At 25.1% G+C, this 19,238-nt stretch overlaps 1 long non-coding RNA gene across 3 annotated transcripts in view; it reads left to right on the top strand.

Moving 5' to 3' along the window:
• LOC111676080 overlaps positions 1-19,238 on the top strand; it is a 100,829-nt gene that overhangs the window by 22,065 nt on the left and 59,526 nt on the right. For all 3 annotated transcript variants that reach the window (XR_006940754.1, XR_006940753.1, XR_006940752.1), the window contains exon 3: positions 14,567-14,589. This is a non-coding gene — a long non-coding RNA (uncharacterized LOC111676080). The remainder of the gene's footprint in view (positions 1-14,566; positions 14,590-19,238) is intronic.

The following is a 19,238-nucleotide window of genomic DNA, read 5'->3' on the forward strand; positions in this document are numbered from 1 at the left end:
ACATAACTGGTACATTCATTAATGGTGAGTAAATAATATTCGGCATAGCTGAATATAACACTAAAGCTTGTTTTATTTCTTTTTTTTAGCCTAACAACTTTCTAATCACACTCACAGTACAAAGAGAATCAATATCACAAGTAGTAGGCACCATGTTTCCATTGTAGGCAATGAAAAACATGAATGGAAAACATAATATTTTTCATATTAAAGGTGCTTTCAATGTATAGGGATATTCTTACTTTAAGCCTTACAGTTATTAGAAAGAAAAAAGGAAAAAAGCAAACTAGAAAATTAAGTGGAAATATGTGTGTTATATTTTGTAACGGTTTTAGTTTTTATGTTTTAAGAAAAAATCTCTACATTTTCTATATCCAATATATATTTTTTTCATTTCCCTGACTATTATAAACTCTACTTGAACTATAATTGAACTGTACTTCCACACTCAGCTAGTTGGGTAAATGTCGAGGCAGATGCTAAAGTGATTTATATTGTTGGAATGAAAAATGGCAGCCACTTTTTTTGTTTTTGTTCTTATTTTTCTCAATTATTATAATATATATGTATAAGCATATCATGTGAGTATGCTATTTTATGAAATGATGGTTCAGTTTGCTAAAGAAAGATAAATCAAACACGTTTTGTTGAAAAAAATTTTCCCTAATATCGTTGAATTATGAATTTATATTCCAATTATTTGCTGTTAAAATCCAATAATATAAATTTAGTGCAAACATTTTTGCAAAAATAATTTTTCCCGTCTTATGGCGCTATTTTTTTCAGAATGCATTTCCATAACTTCAAGTATAAGTCTAGAGTCGGATACATCCACTATTCCCAAAATGTCAAAAACAGAGTTAAAAAAGTGAGGAGGATGTTGTTTTAATTTGCCTTATCATAAAACAGTTGATGTTATTTATGTCAATTTTTTGAGGTGAGATCAAAGATGTTAAATATTGTACTATTTTTAACATCACCCATTTTTACTTATACTAAATGAAGTTACAATATATTAGTTATTTGGTTAGTTTGAAAGGAGGATATATACACATCAAATCCGAAGAAATACACCTAGGCCTCTGATGGGCCTATTGTGCGCTCTTTAACCAGGTGGGAATCCAACCCACCACCTCCGGTCTACCAGACTAGAACACTAACCACTATCCTACCGGAGGCCACAATAGATTAACTCATACATATCTCATACAATATCTAAAAATATACATAAAAAAAATCAACACATACGTGAAAATAGAGACTATATTGATTAAAACTCATAATGTTTGAAATTCAAAACGCCAAGTAGCATATTTCGACGACTGTGACGACTTATTCTAAAAGTAACAAAATCATTTCCTAAACAATACACATTTCTAGTTCTTCATCTTTGGGGCTTTTATCATTGTAATACAAAACTCCTGCGCGTAACCAAGATCTGGTAGATGCTTAACCATATACTAATTTATAAAATAAATTTTATTTTAAAATAAAAGTAGTTTTTCTTCAGTCAGTACCTGCCCTTTTCTTTCTATCCATTATAATAAAAGAACATTTTCTATACATGTTTTCTTAAAAAACACACTCAAAACTTGCTTCCGGATTATGCTAATCTGGATTTAAGAAAACTTTTTTTGTTCTTATTATTTGTACTCTTCTTTAGTTTTTCGTATATTTTAGATTTTATGCTTCACTTTAGATATTCTACTTTCAACATTTTATAAATTTATATGTACATAAACAAAAAGTAAACTTTTTTTAAGTCTTGTTAATTTTTGACTCTTTACTCTGTTTGAATTGATCACCCTACATGGAAATTCATTGAAGTTTTTATATTAAGAATTAACAAAAATTTGTTTGAAATTTAAAAAGACCACATATAGTTGATATATGAAACCATAAGCTATTTTAAGCTTAGTAAAATTGAAAATTTTAGTTAAATAGTATTTAAAAAACTTTTTATTTAATGTAAGGTTTACAATAGTCTTTTTAACTACATATTTGTTTTATTTCCTTCTTTTTTATAATTTTACTTAAAATGTAAAGCTAAAGTAAAACCAATTTTTTTAAATATTTACATATATATTCTATAGTTATTTTAGATTTATTCATGAATGCATAAGGTAATGGTTAAAAATGGTGATCCTTTAAATATTTAAGTTTTGTTTTATAAAGTTTTTAAACATACATATTTAAACTTATATATATAGAAAATTTTAATAAAAATTAGAGATAACGAATTTTCTTTAATAAGAAAAGATTCCTAGCTTTTACTATGAAAAAAATTTAAGAAAATCTTTGAAAATTTTCTATAAAATGAAAAATGTTTTTAAAAGCTCTATAAAATAAAAATTGTTTTAAAAATTTTCTATGGAAGAACAATTTTCTATGAAGAGAAAATTAATCAAAATTTTATATGAAAATAATTTCTATAAAATTAAAAATTTCTCAAAATTATTATCTATTAGAGGAAAATTATTTTTGAAAGAAAAGTTATTTATTTAATTTTATAAAATAAAATAAATTCTACAAAAAATGAAAATCATCTATAAAAATAAAATTTCATGAAAATTTTCTGTAAAAATTTAATTCAATTAAAATTTTCTGAGAAGGAGAATTTTTTTATAATATTGGTTCTGCTTGTTCCTCGTAAAGTTTTAATAAAATATAAATAGGGATTCAAAATATTAAGATCTTGAAATTTTGAGAAATTTAATCCATTTTCTAATTAGCAAAATTCTATCACATCAACTAAAAATATTTTTTTTTTTATGTAAAATAATTTTACGTAGATAAAGACGACTTATTTCTAAATATGTATTTAAAACAAATAGAAAAACGAGAAAGTCTTTTTTTTCCTTAAGCTGATTATATCTAATGCACGCAGTACAAACTGCACATGTGTTGCATATGATTTTTGTATTTAAGTTTAATTAAATTGGAATTTTCATTATTTTAAAATCTATTTAAATTTATTATAGCATTTACCAACATGAATGCCAAATACCAAAGGCAGCAACAACAATAATAATATAACAAGTATTAAATTTAATTTAAAACTATTAAATATTTGCTTTTAATAGTGTAAGCCCTATTTGAAAAGTATCATTTGCATAGAAATATAAAATTACAGTACAGGAGAAAAAGGCACAACTAAATATTTAGGGAAAAGAAACAAAAATAATTTATAATTAAAACTTAATGATTAACATTATAAGGATATTTTAAAAAAATATATATATATATATTTCTACTAGTTTCTTAATATTAACAAATATCTTTTGCTGCTCACTGTTGTTGCACAAAAATATTTTAATAACAAACATTGAATGATTTTTATTGCCATTATTTCCGTTTTATTTATTAAATTACTTTAACATGTACATTTTGTGGACTTTATTTGGTTGTGAACATGTCTGTCCCACCGCTCATTCATCCGTTCGCCTGTCCATTTAAATGTCTATCAGTCAATATACTCGTTAGCAGGTTGGCTATTGTATGTATTTTTGTTGCAAGCATTTATTTATAAATAATTTAATATTTTGTTAACATTTATTGATACAAACATATAGAAAAGAGTAGAAAAATACCCTATTTGCTTTTGTTTTTGATCATTATCATCATCCTCTTATATGCTTGTGTTCAGTAGAGAAATAAATAAATACAACGAAACAAATATTCATATTGCTTTCTGAAACGAACACGATATATATCGCGTAATATGAGATACATATACAAATTCAAACATATATACATACATATTTAAAGTGGTTAATTGCATTTTGCAATTATTGTTATATCCTGTGTATATTAAATACAAAATAATATTAAAAATACTAAAAATATACCTACATATTATGTATGTATGTAAAATAAAGAAAATAAATTAAGACAGGTGCACCGAATGTGTCGATGAATATTATTTCAAATATTTAATTCATAAAATGCCTAAAGAGAATTCTATATTTTGTTTAAATAAATAAAGCATATATTAACAATTTTCTTATTAAGTGACCTTACGCAAAAAAATAAATTTTGATGAATTTTGCACCAAGAATATTATCTACTAGGCTAGAAATAAATTTTCAGCTTTGTCGATAACTTTATTTTTTGAGTTAAAATATTTTTTATTGTTCAATTTTGACCCCTCTTAGTCCTTAAATAGCATTTTAATGTAAACATAAAGTTTAAATTAAAAAATTAGTGTGGTTATAAAAAATATATAAAATTTGGTTTTTAACCAACAAGTTGGTTATAAGCATAAAATACTATTATTACTCTAGACCAATAAACTAAATATATAGCAAAAGAATTTTAAAACGATACATACTTATAAATATAGGTACATGAAAAACTTATTAACCATAAAAGAGAACTAACAAACTAAAACTAAAAACCATAATTTTACTACTAGTTTTTTCCATTAAATTTATAAAACATCATACAGAGATACTATTGCACACAACCCAGCAAATAATTTTGCAATAAACATTTCATGTTAAATATTGAAAAATGTTAACTTAGAACAAATAAATTAAATTATATCTGTATGTTAAGATATCTGGTTATATTTCAGAGTATCATTGCCATATAATAAACGAAAATGTGCAGTCGTAACTTTTGGTGTCGCTATAGGTTTATTGGCCAACATATGACCATCAACTGATGACATACTGTCTACACATAAAATGGCCAACGGAATCATAATGAAAAAGAGACCAAATTTAATACAGATGTTTCCATATTCTTTATTTTTGTTATGGATGAACTACTAACCATAATATTTATGTATGTATATTTACATGTGTATGAGTATGTGTGTTAAATAGTACATACATAAAAATATTTTAAATGACAAGACATATTAACAGTGAAGGATGAAAAAGAAAGGACAAATAATTTAAATTATCAAAAGAATTATAATAAAAGTAATCTTAAGTGTGGCCTTCGGTAGGTTTGTGGTTAGTATTTTAATCTGGTAGACCGGAAATGGTGGGATTGATTCCGATCTGAGGCACTGGTTAAGGTGCGCAAAACAAGGCTTGCTAGAGATATATAAATATTTTATTAAACTAAGTGGTATTAATAAGTATGCATGAAAACTTTAAAGTAAATTTTACTTAGAAATTACTTGATAATTAATTAATTCTTTCAGTAACAAAATGGGCTAGAATTATTTTTCGATAAAATTTAAAATTTCATATCAATACAAACCCAACAAAAACGTTCAATAACATATTAAGTTATTGTTTTAACATGGTAATGTCATTAGAACATGTTAACAGTGAAGGATGAAAAAGAAAGGACAAATAATTTAAATTATCAAAAGAATTATAATAAAAGTAATCTTAAGTGTGGCCTTCGGTAGGTTTGTGGTTAGTATTTTAATCTGGTAGACCGGAAATGGTGGGATTGATTCCGATCTGAGGCACTGGTTAAGGTGCGCAAAACAAGGCTTGCTAGAGATATATAAATATTTTATTAAACTAAGTGGTATTAATAAGTATGCATGAAAACTTTAAAGTAAATTTTACTTAGAAATTACTTGATAATTAATTAATTCTTTCAGTAACAAAATGGGCTAGAATTATTTTTCGATAAAATTTAAAATTTCATATCAATACAAACCCAACAAAAACGTTCAATAACATATTAAGTTATTGTTTTAACATGGTAATGTCATTAGAACATGTTAACAGTGAAGGATGAAAAAGATAGGACAAATAATTTAAATTATCAAAAGAATAATAAAAAAAGTAATCTTGAATGTGTGGCCTTCGGTAGGTTTTTGGTTGGTATTCTAATCTAGGAGTCCGGAAATGGTGGGATTGATTCCGATCTGAGGCACTGGTTAAGGTGCGCAAAACAAGGCTTGCTAGAGATATATAAATATTTTATTAAACTAAGTGGTATTAATACGTATGCATGAAAACTTTAAAGTAAATTTTACTTAGAAATTAGTTGATAATTAATCAATTCTTTCAGTAACAAAATGGGCTAGAATTATTTTTCGATAAAATTTAAAATTTCATATCAATACAAACCCAACAAAAACGTTCAATAACATATTAAGTTATTGTTTTAACATGGTAATGTCATTAGAAGCAAATGCATACCACAACCACTTAAAAGTAATTAGAAAAATTAGTCAATGTAAATCGTGTGAGAAAAAGTAAACAGTTTCAATATTTTCACGCAGAAGTGGAGTAATGAATTAAGAGAGTATTTGTATGAAATATTATTAAAAAAGGCGTTATTAATGTACTTATATGTTATCAAAACGATATGTAGTAGTCATTGAAAAGTATATTAATAGGTAAGTGGTTACAGTTGCATGTTATTGCTAAGTATTTCATGAGTAAATAAAAATAATTTAGTATTAGAGTTAAACATCTGTAATATTCTTTTATTTATAAAAATATTTTTAAACTTCTGAATTGTTTCCTATTTTATAGGTAACTGTATAGCTGCATTCAAATGTGTGAATACACACAAATATATTATAATAACCCACATACTACATAAAATCTATATGTGATTGTATGTATTTTTTCTGCAAAAACAAAATTTTCTGTTATGTAAGCCACACAGAGAGTACAGGATGTCCTTAAAAGCCTTTAAAAATAAAAATTCTGATATCTTATATACACATACAAACAAGAGAGACTATAAGTAGTATCTGTGAGAGTGTTTTAAGTAGTCATAAGATATAAAATGTGAAATATGACAAGACAAAAGTGTTAAAAAATTATTATTTATTAACAATACGAGGAGCATGAACTATGTATACATTTAATAACAAAGCAACTGGCTGTAGGCGTCTTTTTATGTTCTTCGAAAAAGCAACAGAAAACATAAAATTATAAAAACATGATGCCCTACAACAACAATAGGATGATGTCAAGGTTTTAAAGTCAAAATTTGACATAATAAATATGTGGGTTTTAAAAGGGCCAACATATATTTGGCCCTTTTAAAAATATTTTCTGCTCGATGCTTTAATAAAATGTTAACAATATTTATAAATCTTAATATGATTTCACTGTTATTCATTAAATATGTTTAAGTGTTGAATAAACTTTTATCAAGAGTTCATTTGAAAGGGTAATTACTTACGTTTACTTAATACATACAAACATACAATACCCAACACTCAGTCAACTGACTGGTAACTACTTAAACAAAAGTAAATTGTTATAAAATTAATTAAATTCTTTAGTACAAAGTACGAGTATATTTAATTTTATTCTCTCTTTTTTATTTTCTTTTTTTCTCTTCAAATTAAAAATAAAATAAACAACTTAGTTGTTTGTATTTTTTTTAATAATAAATATGTAAAACAATATAATAGTAACAATCTTGAATTAAAAACAAACGTGCAACTTTGAAACGATTAAATTTGTGTTTTTTTTTATTTATACCCTACAACACAAGTTTCAAGATGTGTTTGCTTAAAACGTTTGTAACTTAATAGAAGTTTCTTATTTTACTTCGAGAATAATAATTTTATTCCATTAAATTTTTTATCAAATTATTTTTTAAACTTTCTCCGAATTTTTAACTTTTTTAAAACTCCTTCCAGTTTTTCTGTTTATAAGGATACGGAACTTTATAAATTTAATAAAGATTCATAACATATACCGATTACTACATCTAATGAAAAATTATTTTGTATTATATATGTGTAATGTGTCCCTTAAAAATGTTAATATGTTATGTCAATGTAGATGTATTCTAAAATACTACAATTTCATTTCCAAATAGTTTCCACGTTTTTCCTAAATTCAAACTTGTCTCTTCTACATATCTAATAGAATAATTATATACGCTTTTCGTCTTTAACATAATTATTTTGCATTATATATGTGTAATGTGTCCCTTAAAAATGTTAATATGTTATGTCAATGTAGATGTATTCTAAAATATTACAATTTCATTTTCAAATAGTTTCCACGTTTTTCCTAAATTCAAACTTGTCTCTTCTACATATCTAATAGAATAATTATATACGCTTTTCGTCTTTAACATAATTCATATTGAATTGAAAATACTTTAAGGTGTGGGTGTAAAATAAAACCATTTTTATGTTCAGTGTACTTTAAATAAAATGATATAAAAATTACTACATACAAAAAAAAAAATAATTAAAAACTAAATAAATAAAAATAAAAGTCGAGAACAATTTTTTGTGCTTAAATGAAATTCCATCACGTTTTTATAACATTTTGTTCTAGTTTTAACAAAACACTTCTCGTGATGTCTGTGTATATTATTATAGTATTAGCAACAACAAAACTGTAATAAAAATAGCAACAGAAATAAATTAAATTACTTTTTTGTTTTACTGCCTAGTGCTAGTTCGTATTAGTTTATTAGTTTTTGTTTATATACATTTGAGAAGAGAATTACTTTGTGAATGAAATATGTATATCATAAAAATATAAAAAAATAAAAAATATTTGCAAAAACAGAAAATCTATAAAAACATGTGTATTGTTTTAATAAATTGATTGATTGTAATTAGTGATATTTTTCGTTTATAGATAGTGCGATAGGATGATCTCTAAAAATAAAATCCTTAACCATGAAAATACAATAATATGAATTTTAACTTAGAATAACCATAAATTGCTAAACTTTATTAATATTTGCTGTAAAAGTACCAATTTTTTTAAAAACATAAATGTCCAATTCGCAATTAATATCGTTTTATTGTGAAAAATTTCAACACTTGTTCGGACTCTATCGTGCTTTCAATACACAGACGGACGGACATGGCTAGATCGTCGTAGAATTTAAATAGGACCCATATACCTATGTGGGTCTATGGAATGACAAAATCAATATACCCGTTATCTTTTTTGATGATGGGTATATAAAACTACCACATATTACAATGCAACCGAAAAGCATCGATAAACAATAGATTAAATATAATCATATAGAACCAAACTAGTTTTATTTAATTTTTATAGACTACATTTTATTCTAGACTATATATTACACTATAGACTATTATGACTAGACTATAGACTAGACTATAGACTATAGACTAGACTATAGACTAGACTATAGACTAGACTATAGACTAGACTATAGACTAGACTATAGACTAGACTATAGACTAGACTATAGACTAGACTATAGTCTAGACTATAGACTAGACTATAGACTAGACTATAGACTAGACTATAGACTAGACTATAGACTAGACTATAGACTAGACTATAGACTAGACTATAGACTAGACTATAGACTAGACTATAGACTAGACTATAGACTAGACTATAGACTAGACTATAGACTAGACTATAGACTAGACTATAGACTAGACTATAGACTAGACTATAGACTAGACTATAGACTAGACTATAGACTAGACTATAGACTATAGACTGGAATATAGACTACACTATAGACTAGAGTATAGACCTGAGTATAGACTGGACTATCTGTTTTATATATATTCAAAATCATGCACTTAGTTGTCAGTGCTTAGTACATACATACATATTTATCACATTCATGGTCATGTGCACGATTTCTTTTTTACTTTTGTCGGTAATTTTGTCTAATTTGTCGATTTTTTATTTTTAGAAAACTGTTCTCTATTTTTTAAATTGATGATTTTGTTTTTTTTTTTTTGTAAATAAGCGGAAACTATTTTTATGTGTCACGAGATATATTGGCAATTTGTAAAAATAAAAGAAAAAATTACAAAACATTAGTGTGAACACATGTAAGAGAAAGTAATTTGTAAAATTAATGATAAATAGTGAAAAATAATGTGTAAGGCGGATATGAAATATCAAAACCATTTTTATGAACAATTAAAAATTTGGACTTTTAATACAACGCTTCCATTGAAATATTTCATTACTATTAAATCTTTTGATAAAATTGACAAAAGCTAAAAGAGTTTTTATATAACATATTTATGTGTTTCTTGAGAAGTATTAAGTTAAATTCAATTCTAATTTAATACAAACCAAAAATAAACTTTTTAACTTCCTGAAATAACACTTTCATCATATTTGAAAAAATTCCCACTGACTACACTATTACCATTTTTGATATAGAAATTTCCTTATCGTACTCCAGGAATTTTAAATTTTCTGAAAAACAAATGGAAATTTCAAAAATACAAAGAAGTAATTATGAAGTATAGTTGCAAATTTCTTAAATATAATTCGAAAGTTTAAAATGCAATTGGAAATGGTGTAGTGCATCTAGGGAATTTAACCTTTTAAAGATATTTGTATTTTCAACCAAGTAAAACTGATTAAATTATTTTGTGTACAATTTTTCTTTTCAACATCTAACTTGAAGAAACATCTTAAAACCACCGTCAAACCCGAATCATTTATTCTATGGTGGCATTTTCATTTCATTTTTGCTAACATTCGCTGACTATTATCAAATTTTCGTTTGCGTGAAAGGAATTCTAAAAAAAGAGATACGCGAAAAAAAATATTCACACAAATTCCAATCAAATGATGTGCTTTTAATATAATCAAAAGGTCGCGTATGACTTGCTCTGTTCAGTCCCGGCTCTACTTTGAACAATTTGTTTTGCTGTAGACGAGCAGTTGAACTTCCACAAAAGATTGTTTAAAGAAAATATTTTTTCTTATAAAAAATACAAAAAAAAAAAAAATTAAACTTGTTTGTTTGTAATCTGTATGTATGTTTAAATTGAGAAGCATGCCAGCGAATAGAAAATAAATTGGCATAAAATTCGCTTAAAATGATGTTGATGATGATGATGAATAGATAGATGTTGCTGGGGGTGGTATTGATGGTGAAGTGGAAAGCAGTGAAGGTAGCAGTAAAATAAATTGTATGTACGACAATTTGTTAAAATTTGAAACTAAACTAAATTGCTGAAGAGCCTGCAAATAAACTAGAAGGAAAACGAAAGAGGGTGGTGAGATAAGTTTTATTTTTTTTTTGTATTATTTTAAAAATTTTATTTAGTTATATTTCTTTTATTTTTTCAAAAAAGTATTAAACTTTTGTATTCAAACAATATTTTGTTTCTTTTAAGATTTAAAGCTTTTCACTTGACCCTCGCATGTCTTTATATACATACATGCAAACATTATAGTATTACAATAACGCTCACATACAAATTTAATGCTTTTATGTGACAAAATTGAACAGTAGAGTGTGGCTTTCTTGAACAAATTGGAACTAACTTTTCAAAAGAAAAATTAAAATAAATCCTTTATATTTTTAACGAACGTGAAATTGTCTTCAAATATAGAAGTATATAGAATACTTTATTTTCGGCTTTGTCATTTTGATTAAATATTTTTGATTTGATTGAGAATTAAGAACCGTGCTTTACTTACTCAACAACTTCTTTGTAAGCTTCTTTAACTCTTTTTAGCTTTATTTAATGCCAACCTTTTTAAAATAAGAAGTTAAAATGCCAATGAAGAAGTAATGAAAATAGGTTTATTAGCATGCTTTTCCTGGATATCCATCTACATATGAATAAATACATGTATAGGTGTTTATATATACGAAATATATAATAAATAATCTAAAAAATATAAATTATAGAACATTACACTGTGGAAAAAAATAAACGTTACAAAGTTTGAATGTAGTTTCAGAGTTTCTGTTAATATGTTTGGTGCTTCCATTTCAAATATTTTCACTAATTATTTTTACTTAGTCTCCACTGTAGTATTTATCCTTAATATACTAACTGTAAAGATTTTCATCTTTTTTGTGAATGAACTCAATTTCTTTTATATATTAAAGCACGTAATTTTTTTTCAATGAAAATCATGGTTTAAGGATTTTCTTTAATCATAGCTTTATAATACTATTGTTAAAAATATATGTATATTCTTTTCTATTTATAAAAAAATATTTTGCAAATATATAGAAAATAAAACTGGAAATGGCTTAAATCTTAATAAATACTGTAAATAAATGCAACAAATTGTAGAAAATAAAGTCATTAATCAAAATAAAGAAATTTTGTTAATTACAAATGCTAATAAAAATATCGTGTGAAGACATTCTGTGTCTATTAATAAATATTGAATTTAGTCACTTGTAATGACAGCAGGCAGGCAACTTAAATGTTTATTATAAAAAGGTGTGTATTAAGATGGTTCAAAAATATCCAATAATTTTATTGAAAAATATAAATAAAGAATATTATGTAAAAGAAATATTTATAAATAACCCTAGTATTTATACATTCGTGTATAATATCATCTATTTTATATTTTGCCAAAAGTCTATAAACAAAAATAAATAATTAAATCAAGGCTATATGGTGATTGCTTTTTATTAACATAAATCACGCATACATCAATGAGATTTTCAAATGAAAAATGATCATAAATCAGTTGGAAAAAATTGCCTTATTTCAAGGCGAAATAAAGAAATTATGTTTCATATGTTTAGAAAATTAAAAGGAAAATAATGTTAAGGAAACAAAATTGCGAAGAAATCTAACAAGAGAAACAAGGTATGCATGCTTAAGAATTTTTCTTCTTAAATACATATATCCAAATAAACTTTTTCATAAAATCAGTATTCCAAATCACACGAAATTATTTTATAACCAAGGTTTTAAATCAAACTTAAAGCCAAATTAGTGAAAAAACCAACAATTTAATTTATATTTAATTAAACATGCAACTGACTGTAGACTTAATATACAAAATCATAATCCTCAATTAAAATGAGTTACAAACAAACAACCAACTAACCAAACAAATACAAATACAATTAAATCCTTAAAACCATAATTAAATCAATTTTCATAACAACTTTTAATCATATTTTCTCTATAATTGCTCAAAATATTACAAATGGTTTGAGATTTATATTGTAATAATATTCATAAGTTTTTTGTTCAATGCTAGAAAAAACCACCAGTTTAATTTGAACAACAAATATACAATCATATTGTGGTTAAGAAAACTACTATTGTCTATCTTCTCTATCTATCTGCTTAAATAATAAACAAATGAATAAAATTCATTGATAATCCACAATTCAGACATGAATGATAAACGAGTGTAAAGAAACCATAACAGTTTTAATACTTAAATCGAACCAGTACACTTAATGACGAAAATGAAATAAGAAAACCAATTTTAAGGTACCATTTAAAGACATGGCTGGATTCATGATAACACTATAAAGGTTGAATGAACAAAGCCATAGAAATGAGACATAGACAAAGTCTCCTGTTAAAAGTGAAGGACAAAATTAGAAAGATTTTTGAAATTAACTTTATTTAGCAAAAAGTTGTTTAGAAATGTTTAGTTTCAAGTTAAAAGCAAGGTTTTATATCTAAAAAACTTCTTCTTGGAAAAGCTTGACTTTCTTGTGAAAAGATTATTATAAATAAAAAATATAATTTTTCTTTTAAGCTTCTGTTTTTGTACTAAAACTAAAACAAAGACTTGTTTCTAAGAAAGATCTTGCTAGAAAGACTAGTATTGATGTCAAAAATCTTTTTAAGAACTTTATAGAAGCTACTTTGCGATACAAACAATTTTTTCTAACAAGTTATGTCTGTCACTTTGAATTTATTAAAAGACAATTTATTTAATTGCTAAACAAATTTGTAGAAAAATGTGTCTCAAGTGTCGGCAAATAAACAACAAAAACAAAAGAATTAAGAACAAAAAGCAAGAAACCCGTCAACATGAATACCAACAGCAGCAACATCAACAACAGCCATTTGTTTATGTGAAATAACGAAGCACAATTTTAATAATTTTGTGGTTTCATATTATCAAAAGCAGACGAAATAAATTATTTTGAAATTTGAATGAAAATTAATTTAAATAATTTACATTCATTCGTTTTTCTAAAACTAAATGTGTGTCAATAATTGAACCACTAAAATTTAAAAACATTCCATTTTAATGGAAATACAAACAGTTGCTACACAAGAATATAACCAAAATATTTATTTGTAATTGTATGTGAATTTATAGTATTTAAACAGTTGCAAAATTTTTAATTTTGAATTTTTATATTCAGTAAAATTTTTAATTTTACATGATTTTTTTCCTATTGCCTCATGTTTTAAATTTTATTTCTGTGGTTTCTCTGGTAATGAGTGTTTGTACACATGTTTACATTTCTGTTTTTTTTTCAAACCCCCAAAAGTGTAATAAAATTTTTATTAAATGCTGGTTTTTAAGTGCTCTATAAATGTTTATTAATAAGTTTATTACCTTTTTATATTAGTCAACAAATAAACACAAAACTAAGTATATAGGCCAAGAGTGTATACATCAGACACTGGGGAGAAATTCTTGTAAGCGATTTTTGAATAGATTATCTATTTGCTATATAAAAATTTTACTACTTTTATTGGTTGTTTATTGCAAACAGTAAATAAAAGTGTCAGTTTAATCGCTAAATTAAAAAAAAACTAATTATGGATTTAAAAAAAAAATAATTAGATTTAGCTTATAAAATAGAATAAAGGATTCTTAAGGAATCTAATTTATTAATTAATACTTTTGAGTTGCTGCAAATTGTATAATAATTTTATTCCTTTTTATTTTCTTTATAGAATTGATCCCAGATTCAAGATATGTAAGTATAATAAATAATAAAATTACAAATATATCAACTATTCATAAGACTTTGAGAAGAGTCAAAAAAAAAAAAAAACGTAATAGATTTAAAAATATATATTATTTAATAATCGTCTTTAACTAGACTCTTTTTACATTAATTTAATTGAACTATAAAAGTAATTAAGTTATTAAAGAACTTTTCCTTAATATTTACTTGTAATTTCTATTTAACAATTCTCATTAAATGTTTTAAGTCACAACAATAAAATTAAATACTCACCAAACTGATATGCCAATGCACAAGTAGTGTTTGTGGTTTTCATAGTAAAAAAAAACATATTTTTCCACATTGCATCATTAACCCTGTTTTGTAATAAAAACTACAAATATATGAATAAAAGCATGTGTATATATCTACAACTAATATAACAATAGCAACAACATTGAACGAAATTGTACTCTAAACAAGCATAGACTTAAAGTAATCGAGTGACGGAACTAAGTGAATGAAAATGAACTTAAAAAGTCAGCAGAGAGAGAAAAAATATTTATAATATAATGTGAAGACAACAATGAAAATTAATTAATAAGAAATGTAGCAAAAATGCAACTGTAGCAGTTATATTTAAGTATGAATGAATATGACTGAAAGAAAAATGACTTAATATAAAGTGGAAGAAGAAATTAAAAATGTTGTTAAATTTTAAAATGAGCTACATTTGAAGAAAAATTTGTTATGGAGTTTATTTGTAAAAAAGTCTATTTTTAGTGAAAGAAAAATACTTTTTAGTGAAAAAGTCACTTTTAATTGAAAAATTTCCTTTTTAGTGAAACAGTTACTTTCGATAAAACAGTAATCTATTAGAAATAACCTTATATATTAGTGAGTTATTTTCAGTAAAAAAGTTAACTTTTTAGTGAAAATGCAAATTTTTAATAAAAACTATTTTTTTTATCAGTTTATATAATTTTGTTTGTGAAAAAGGGGGCAGGTACTTTTAAGTAAAATTTTCCTTTTCAGAAAAAATTTAATAAAAATTTTTTGTGGATAATGTTTAATTAAAAAACGGTGAAAAAAGTAGCTTTTTAGTGAAAATGTGACTTTAAAAAATACTATACTGCTTACTTTTATTTGAAATGTTTCTCTATTCATCATCATATTCCGAACTAACAGTTTCAGTTAGTTTTTCTCAAAGCAACACGGAACCTATACGTAATTATGAAATTCAATATGTTACACATACGCTCTGATCAATAATTTGGTCTGTCATCTACGCGTATGCTTAATGCGTATTTTTTCAGTTGCGTCTAAAGTATACGCACAATCCTTTATAGTTTTATGGAATGTAGTTGACTTACTTGGTCGGTGCCATGAGTACGTAAGTTTTGATAACGGTGCTAGATATTTCACACATTGAAACATCTGTATATATAATATTAGTTGGAGCTTAGAGCCAAAAGCGGTTATAGAACACTCATCGACGACTACAGACAATCATCGGACGTCTCCAATAGCATTCCAGACACAAAATATGTCGTAAACGTTGAAACACTGTTTCTAGATAGAATGCCTTTGTCAAACTACGCCACTGGGGTGTACTCAGTACCGAAAGATCGAAATATATAGCATAGCACACGAACACTGATTGGAAAATTATTAAGAATTCCGGTAAGAAAACTGGAAATATATTCAGTGAATAATATTTAAGGTGTTTGTTTTTACCTACAAACATTTTCCATGAAAGGGAGCGCACAAAAGAACCGATAGTGACCAAGGTGTATTTTATTTGATTTGATGTAGTTACATCCCTTACCAACATAACATAACTCCTCTATTTCGAAAAAATATATAATAAAATATTACAACATACAACGATGATGCTAAATTTAGTTGAATCATATGTATATTTAAACTACTGTGTTTTTAAGAAATTTTTTAATATTTGTCATTAATGCAGAAAAAATTGTTTACATTTTTAATTTCTGTTTTAACTTTAAGAATATTCTAAAATCTAATTTAGAAACAGTATTTTTTTATTTAAAAAAATCCAATGCCAAATCAAAAGGGACATACGTTTTTCAGACAAAAAAAATCTGCAATTTTTTTCTGAAGTAGTTTAGCAAATTATTCATTCATACTATAGCAGTACAACATCACTATTTCAAAATTAAATTAGCAAATAGGGAATAATTACAACATACCTTACCATTGAAATTATTTTTTCACCATTTGTGGTTGCATTTTTTCCTGACAAATTTCAAAACCACAAACCAACAGTAGCAGACAGATAAAAAGCGCAAATTATAATAAAAATACAGAAAAATAAATTAAATATAAAAAATAAAACATCAACACATGACAACATTAACAATCATGGCATACATACATATCTCAGCAAGCATAAGTAGCAAATAATTAAAAGTGTTTTACATTACACTTACGTTGTCAACAATAAAAAATAATTACATAAATATATATTTTATTAATCGCACTCACGTTGTTTATCTTTATGCTAAATTTATTTGTTAATATTTATTTAGTTTTTGCAAGATATCGAACAAAAAAAAAATAGCTTTATTGTTAAGTTTATGTTTTGTTATAATAAAAAAAATAAAAAAATTAAAATCAAGAGACAAATTATCAAACAAATAATGATCATTGTATACTTGACAATGAAAACTTTTATAAAGAACATACCCAGAAAAAAACTTGGAATGACCGAGAATTGTTACCACCTACCTATTAACTACTCCATATCGCTCTGATTACATATAAGTAATTAAATAATGTCTTATATGTTATGAATTATATAAATACTTTCTACTGCTGTGTGAAGAAGAATAGAAGCTGTATAATTTGTTTCACATAACTTTCATTGGCCTAATGAACTAATTGCCTTCAATAGCATCAGCATGTTAAAATAATGACTTAAAATGCTTATACAATGGCAATTTTAAATTTTATCATTTTAACCACATACCTGGTAACGAAATTTTTTGCTGGGTACAAGTGTATAGTTTTTCGGAAGATGTTGTGAAGCAAACGTATTCAAAAATATGAATAAAAATTTGAAATCTCATTACAATCTACAAAAATAATCCCATAAAAATAATTAAAATTTTTAAAACAAATCTACATTTCTTTTATTATCTATCATTTATTGATCATTTATCAAAATATAATTATTTATTTTGAAAATTCTCAATTTTAATAAATATTTTTGTTGTATCGTAAAAACCTCAAAAATTTCCAAGTGTTAATGAATCATATCTTTTTTTCTACAGACAAACAAAAGAGAATCTTGATTAATTATAGTTTATTTCATCAAAATAAAATTAATCAAATTTTAAATACATATTTTTCCTTAACGAAGTGATGACTGCAAAAATGACAATAACAGCAAAAGGTTGAAATAAAGAAGAAGAATTTTAAATGGTCATGGTATGTCAAGTATTCTGTGTTGGCAATTCAATCAATTTAAATTAATTTACTGAAAATTTTCTTCAAGAATTTTAATACTAGATTAAATATGAATGTGTGAATAAGAATTTCAATTTTACAGTCATAAAACAGATGTTACTCTAGAGAGTTGTGTATGTAGGTATGAATATCTATAAGTATGCATGAATAGTTGGAAAGCTACCTTTTGAGTTACTTGTACAATGTACTTGTTGTAGACATTTTCTTTTTCATTTCATAATATTACACACGTGAATGCATGATTAGTGATGTCTTTAATATACAAAAGAGTTTTTGTTGAAAAATAAATCAAAAACTATTTTTTCGGTGTGAATAAATAATATGAAATATACAAAGAATTTCTATACAATCCTTAAAGATTTTCACATCCATATGTATATAACTTTCTTTACTCATACATTCATTCACATTTATTGGTGTTAAGATATTCATTCATTCCTTCATTCATGTCTTATACCTTTAATTAAGATATATATACATATATTTTATTTTGTATTCCATTCAACAGTGAGTTGGTTCGCTGCTTAACGAAACTTACCTGTGTAAAGAAACGAAAAGAAAAAATAGTGAGCTAGATGTTGGGATAAATTAAAAGAAGATTTAGTGCTAAAATTAAGTAAAATATACATGTATAAATATACGAATAAATTTATGTCTTTAAAAATAGAAAAGAACATATTTAGTATTTTTGGCATAAATAAAACGAGTCATTATTAATGGTATTTAACGCTGAATAATGGCAGAAAATAGCAATTGTAAGAAAGAAAGAAAATATATGGCAGACATTTATACAAATGTGAAAAAAAGCCAAAATAAAGAAGTTTTTGAGTTAAATTTTGGTGTACACACATTTTTATACCCTACACCACATTAGTGGCCAGAATATTTTTTAAAACCAGAATGTTTTTAAAACCATTAAATTTATTTATGTCCGTTAGTCTACGTAATTCTTGTAATCAAAGCACAGTTCGCATTTGCAAAGATTAATCAATGAAATTTTGTACACGATCTTTTTTTGTACCAGAGACTATTGAAAATAGTTAAATAGTTATGGTTGATTACTTCACCTTAGATCCTTAAAATTGATCCCTATCGAATAGTAGTTTTGGGCTCATAATTACATTAATGTACTAGTTAATTAGATGTTTGCTAGTTAGTTAGATGTTTGCCAAACAGATGACGTC

This window comes from Lucilia cuprina, chromosome 4 (genome assembly GCF_022045245.1).
Source record: "Lucilia cuprina isolate Lc7/37 chromosome 4, ASM2204524v1, whole genome shotgun sequence".
Taxonomy (NCBI): Eukaryota; Metazoa; Arthropoda; class Insecta; order Diptera; family Calliphoridae; genus Lucilia; species Lucilia cuprina.